The following is a 6,741-nucleotide window of genomic DNA, read 5'->3' as shown; positions in this document are numbered from 1 at the left end:
TTTGCCACAGTGGAGAATCCTTCAATAAATCTCCTGTAATATCCGGCCATTCCTAGGAAACTCCGCACATCTATAACATTCGCGGGTGGCTTCCAGTCCAGTATGGCCTTGACTTTTTCTGGGTCTACGGCCACGCCTTCTTGGTTCAATACATGGCCCAAGAAACCAACTTGTCTTAGCCAAAATTCGCATTTGCTAAATTTGGCGTACAACTGATGTTTCCTCAATTCTCCCAAAACAATTCTGAGGTGCTCAGCATGTTCTTCTGGTGTCCTTGAGTAAACCAGAATGTCGTCGATGAATACCACCACAAATTTGTCCATGAATTTCATGAATACTTTGTTCATGAGGTGGACGAAATAGGCGGGGGCGTTCGTTAGTCCAAAAGGCATCACTGTAAACTCGTACAACCCATATCTGGAAGTGAAAGCTGTCTTGGGAATATCTTCCGTTCGTACCTTCAATTGGTGATATCCCGATCTCAAATCAATTTTTGAGAATACCTTGGCCTGTGCGAGCTGGTCAAACAAATCATTTATTCGTGGCATCGGATATTTGTTTTTGATGGTGACCATATTGAGGGCTCGATAGTCTATGCACAGCCTTAGTGCCCCATCCTTCTTTTTGGCGAACAACACAGGCGAACCCCATGGTGAGGAGCTGGCTCGAATAAATCCCTTGTCCAATAATTCTTTTATCTGCTTCTTTAACTCCACCAATTCCGAGGGTGCCATTCTATACGGCTTCTTATAAATGGGAGCGGTGCCAGGTGCTAGTTCGATGCTGAATTCGATCTCTCGGTCTGGTGGCATGCCTGGTAGTTCTTCTGGGAACACATCAGGGAACTCGCATACCACTGGCACTTTTCTTAATTCTGTGATGCCCATCTTGTTCAGTTTTGGTTTCTGTGATCGTGGCCTTTCTTGAGCGGAAACTCTTATAGTCTTGCCGTGATGGTGAGTGAGAATCACTGTCCGATTGAAACAGTCGATGAATCCTTTGTTGGTGGTTAACCAGTCCATTCCTAAAATGACATCCAGTCCTTTACTTTCCAACACGATGAGATTCGCGTGGAATGGTAGTCCTTCGAACTCAATGACCACTCCTTGGCAGTAACCCTGAGCAATTTGCTTATTTCCGGGGGACTTGATGATCATAGATTTTTCCAAGGGAAGTATCGGAAAACCGTGTTGTGAAACAAAACTCTTCGAAACAAACGAATGGGAAGCTCCAGAATCAAACAAAACCGTGGCAGGTACTGTGTTGACAGGGAACGTACCGAGCACGATGTCTGGGGCATTCTGCGCTTCTTCCCTGGTCACATGGTTCAGGTGACCCTTCCTGTGGTTGCTGCTGGGGTTGAAGTTGTTGCGCTTGGGGGCTGGATTGTTCCCACCATTGTTCGGCTTGGGTGCCGTGTCTCTTGGCTTCGGGCACTGTTTAGCATAATGCCCTTGTTGACCACAAGCATAGCAGGTGACCCCTGGACGGTATGTGAACTCCTTGTCTCTGGCATGAAATTGTCCGACGGGTCTAGGCTCAGTAGTCGTGGATCTCCTCGTGTCTGTCCTGGGGACCTCAGTCTTGCCTCGGTTGCTGCGGGCAAGAGTCGTCTTGTCCCTCTTCCGCTTGCGGATATCTTCCAGACTACGGCGCTCATTCTCCAGGGTGATGGCCTTGTCCACCAGCGTCTTAAAATCCGGAAAGGTGTGTACAATCAGTTGGCATCTCAGTGCTGGTGCCAGGCCGTCCAGGAATTTTTCCATCTTCTTGTTTTCTGTCATGTGCTCGTCGTAGGCATAGCGAGACAGTTGGGTAAACTGGCCGTTGTATTCTGTGACGGACATGCCTCTTTGCTTCAGGTCATCAAACTCTCTCTTCTTGATCTTTAGGATGCTCCTGGGAATGTGTGCCCCACGGAAGCCTTCCTTGAATTCTTCCCAGGTGATGTTGTGTTCCCTGGGGTGCATGTGTAGGAAGTTTTCCCACCATGCTGCGGCTGCTCCAGTAAGGTAGTGTGGTGCATAAAGCACCTTCTCATGATCTGAGCACTGAGCGATAATCAGTTTCCTTTCAATCTCGCGAAGCCAATCATCGGCTTCCAGTGGCCTGTCGGTGTGAGCAAAAGTTGAGGGGCGAGTCTTCTGTAACTCAGATAACTTGGAATGTGGTTGATAGGGTTCACGGTGGTTTCCCATATTGATGACATGGTTCATCATCTCCTAGTGTTGTTGCTGGCTTTGCTCGAAGAGACGGCATACTTGAGATAGTGCCGCTTCGCTGTCCTATTGGCTGGACTGACCCTGAGTGAAATTGTTGCTGGTCTGTGTTCCGTAAACCTCTTCTAGCTGATTGGGCATAGAGCGAGTCCAAGGGCGAGACATTTTTCCAGTCTGGGGTATCATTTGCAAAACCCATGAGAAAAACTGTGTAGCGCAGGAAAACTCTTGCAAAGGTAATAATTAAAAAGGCTTCAAGGTTTTCAAAGAAACACAAATGATTTTCACGGAGAAGAAGTGCTTAACACAAATCTTACATGCGAAAGCAAACACAAGATACAGCACTCAGGTTGTGCGTACACAATCCTGACATGTTATTTAAAACTAGCGTACTACTCTAGAAGGCAGCAAACACACCAATACAAACTAGCGTACGGATAAAAACAACACATAATACAAGCAGGCATAACACGCGGCTACTCGGTGCTCTTAGTCGGAGATGGTGAAGATCTCCTTCCCCTTGCCGATGGCAAGGCTCAGCGGTCCAGGAGAGTCAACCTCCTCCTCTCTAGCTGGCTCCTGGCGTGCGACGCTGCGCGGCGGTGATGGTGCGGGGGCGACTGGTGGTAGAGCGCGTGCGGCAGGCGGTGCGGCTCTGACTGGAGTAGGAGCGATGACTCGGTCGAACTCCTCAGTGGTAGGCATACGGCGAGCCGTGGCCAAAACGGCCGGTGCATACGAGGTTGAAGACGAGACGAATGTCAGAGGCAGCGCTGTGTGGAGAAGCTCCTTCCTGCTGGCAGGACCGCCCCGGACTAAGTCCATGCGGGCAGCCACAAGATCATCTACGAGGTTGTCGAAAGACTCCTCCAGCGCCTTGAGATACTCCACAACCATTTCGATGGCTTCATCTCGTTCTCCCCGATGGCAGGCGAATGCATAGTGGCTGGTGTAAGGCACATGGCATGGGAGGTAGCGGTAGCGACGAGTCTTCATCGTAGGAAGGATGTCCCGAAGGCGAGCTATCGCCTCACGGGCAGCCATCTGCATGGCATGCCTCTCCGTAGGCATGGCCCTTCCCACAAAACGGAAGTGGCGTGCAGCAGAACGTCCTCCCTTGAACTGCACCACGGCTTGGTGCATAGACACGTCGTCACTGAGCTTGTGCTGATAGAGTGTGAACTCCGGGCGAGCTGCTGGCCCGATCGCGAGCTTGGTGATGGAGACGAGGAGCTTGACAAACCCCTCGGGCACGTTGGTGAACACTCGATTCTCACAGCTGCTGCCAGCCATCTACAAAAGTAGGCAAAAATTCTGAGTAGTCATGTCATAAATTTTATGATGACCAACAGAAAATAGCTACAATTGCAAAATGCTGAAAAAGCACAAAAGACGCTAATAACCGATTAGCGATCGCACCTAGTGGCTTCCTACAGTCAGCCTGGCTCTGGTACCAAGCTTGTCACGACCGGTTTTTCAATAAAATAATTATTGAGAGACCAATCCCTTTTACGGACCAGCGAAGAAGAATTCCTTCTCACTGGTAGACAATAATCTTGGTCACAGAAGAAAAATACCAGGAGTACTAAATATAACACAAGGTTGAGCAGAGGCTGCTCAACAATTTATTACATGCACGCCGCTAAAACAATGCGGCGGATAGGGTGGCAACTACTAACTCACGATGATAACGGTGGTGGAAATATCACCGCGAAGCGAGTGATATGATTCCAGAAGACTACAACTCATCGAGCGTCGGAGTGAGGCTCGAGAAGACTTATTGCGGGTGGCGGAAGCGTAAACAACATAAGTGACCAATACCCGGGATCGCGCAGGACTGACTAGGACTCCTCTAGGCATCGGACGCGCTATCAAACTCTTCATCCAAGAGATCACCTTCGTCAACATCTGGCCAAAACAACAAGCCAGGTGAGTACTATGAAAGTACTCGCAAGACAGTTCGGACATAAGGTATCACAATGTAAACATGAAGCACATGAATAAGTTATCCAGTGCGAATAGACATAAATAAATACTGGGTGCCAAGCAAGGGTCTGAATGACGCCTCGAGCGGAAACTGCAGAATAGTAATGCGGGTGCCAAACGAGTGTCTGAAAGACTCCTCGAGCGGAAAATGCGAAATAATAATGCGGGTGCCAAACGAGTGTCTGAAAGACTCCTCGAGCGGAAAATGCGGAATAATAATGCGGGTGCCAAACGAGTGTCTGAAAGACTCCTCGAGAGGTAAATGCAGAATAATAATGCCACAGTCGGGCGTCGGGGCGACACCACATAAAGGGCTTATAACAGAAAGTAAAGACAGTGCATGCCGCAGTCGGACGTCTGAGCGACATCACATAAAGGGCTTATATCGAAAGTGAGAAACGAGTACACGCCACAGTCGGACGTCTGCGCGACGTCACCTAAAGGGCTTACATCACATCTCATTATTACAACAATTCGGAGACATAAATTATCACAAGCATGAGACACAAAATAAAGTTAGTCCATCCACTGGAATAACAATAAATCTGAAATTTTACCACTTGAGCTCGTTTACCGGGGACAAGTTTTTCACACGGATAGATATGGATATGATGTTTACACTACTGATCATGGATACGATGATTTGGAACGAATTGACTCTGCAGAGTTTGTACTTAACCACAGCCAACGGATTTCAGTAGTCACGGGGACTAGTTCCGTCTGCGGTGTTTTGGAGGAAACACGTCTAACCAGTACACACCCAATTCAACCATCCGAAGCCAGGGATCACCCTCGGCGACGTTCAAGAAAAACCTTGAGACGGGGTGGCTACAACCTCGCGTAGCATGGGATCAAATTTATATACGCGCGCTCTAAGGGGGTGCCCCCCTCTCGGTCCCAACCGGAAACACCCATGCCCCCTGACCGAATGACTGGCTTTAATCCTGGGCCAAGGTACCATCATCCCGGCCTCTCTGTTTGGTGTGTACACGGAAAGAGGTTACCCACTTACTAAACCGCATCCTGGCAATGAGACATGTGGTAGCACGGAAAGGGGAAGGGACGGTAACACGGCTCCAACCATGTTAACGTCGGAAAAGTCGGATGACGCAAGGCTGGCATGCTACAACAGTACCACCTTGCTGCCCTTCATGTCACCACATGATTAGGCCATCTCTCATCAGAGATCATCGCAACTTTGGGACAATCGAGTCGTTGCCATACAAGCAACGAGGTTTTTACCGACACTCATATGCCACGCACAAACTCTCACGTGAACATGTAAAACATCTGCCATATCAAATGTTCAAAACATGCTTGCCTGGTTCGGAGAAGTCGGAGTCTAGCTCGGCGAAGTTCGCGGCTCCGTCACCCCTCCCGGAACCTACGGCAAATCACGAAACGGGCACTAACGTGAAAACCAACACATACACAGAAACTTTTCCAATTATTTTTCAAATAAATCCCATAAAAAACTAGACAAAATTTGAAGATTGTCAGAAAAAGAATCACTCAAAAATACCTTTTTATTAAAAAGTTATAAAGGTTTCTGTCCAGGGACTTATCTGTAATGAAACAGAAAAGTTCCAGGGTTTTAACTGAGAAAACAGAAAACGCTTCGGCTGGGAATGCGCAAGCGCAAGGGAGGAAACGTATTTTGCCCGAAGGCGCCAACAGAAAACGGTTCGCGAATAAAAGAACAGAGGCTGACATGCGGGGTCCACATGTCAGGTTTGAAAAGCTCGCCGGCGCCCGAAGACTGCGGTGGACGCCGGCGTCGAACCACGGCGAGTTAGGAGAAACGGAGGGTACCAAGAGCTTCAGCGTCCTCTTCCGCGTCGGTGGGTGGTGGACTCGTCCAACGGGGAGCACTATGTCGATGGCGACACTTTCTCCGGCGGACGGCGGCTCGGGTGAGGATGGGGAACTCCGGTGGAGGGCTGCAAGCTTCAAATTGAAGTGCGGGTCAGAAAGAGGGATGCATGGTGAAGCTACTGGCAAGAGGATGGAGGCGGAGGAGCACACACGGGGGCGAATCGGGCTGGATCCCGTGGCGGGTCGCGGCGGCCGGAGTCGAGGAAGGAGACCTCCTCGGGGCTCTTCCAGTGGCTAGGCGTGCTCTAGGGGGAGTGCAGGGCTGGTGGGTGCTCGAGTTGAAGCTCGGGGCCCCTATTTATAGGCAGATCGACGGGATGGCCGTGAACGGTGAATCTCCGGCGAGCGATTACGGCGGAGCAGTGGGTTGGCAGGGGGTTTGAGCGGTCGGGCAGCATCAGTGGGTGTTACTGGACTCGATTTGCAGCTAAACGGGGGCGGTCTTGGCGTAATGGCGTCGGTCCACGGTGAGGTGACCGCACGGCCTCAACGGCGGCAGAGAGCGGGCTCCGCGCCCTGTGGTTCACGACGAGAGCGGCAGCGCATTCGGGGGAGTGGAAGGCCACGCGGCGAGCTCCGGTGGTTTGGGCGGCGCTGGGTGGCGTCGTCGGCGCCGTGTCTCCCGCTGGCGCCCGCAAAGCCGCCGCCGGCGTTGGTCACG

Source organism: Triticum aestivum, chromosome 7D, assembly GCF_018294505.1.
Source record: "Triticum aestivum cultivar Chinese Spring chromosome 7D, IWGSC CS RefSeq v2.1, whole genome shotgun sequence".
NCBI classification, from domain to species: domain Eukaryota; kingdom Viridiplantae; phylum Streptophyta; class Magnoliopsida; order Poales; family Poaceae; genus Triticum; species Triticum aestivum.
The sequence above is the reverse complement of the archived record's forward strand: the minus strand, read 5'-3'. Positions refer to the sequence as shown.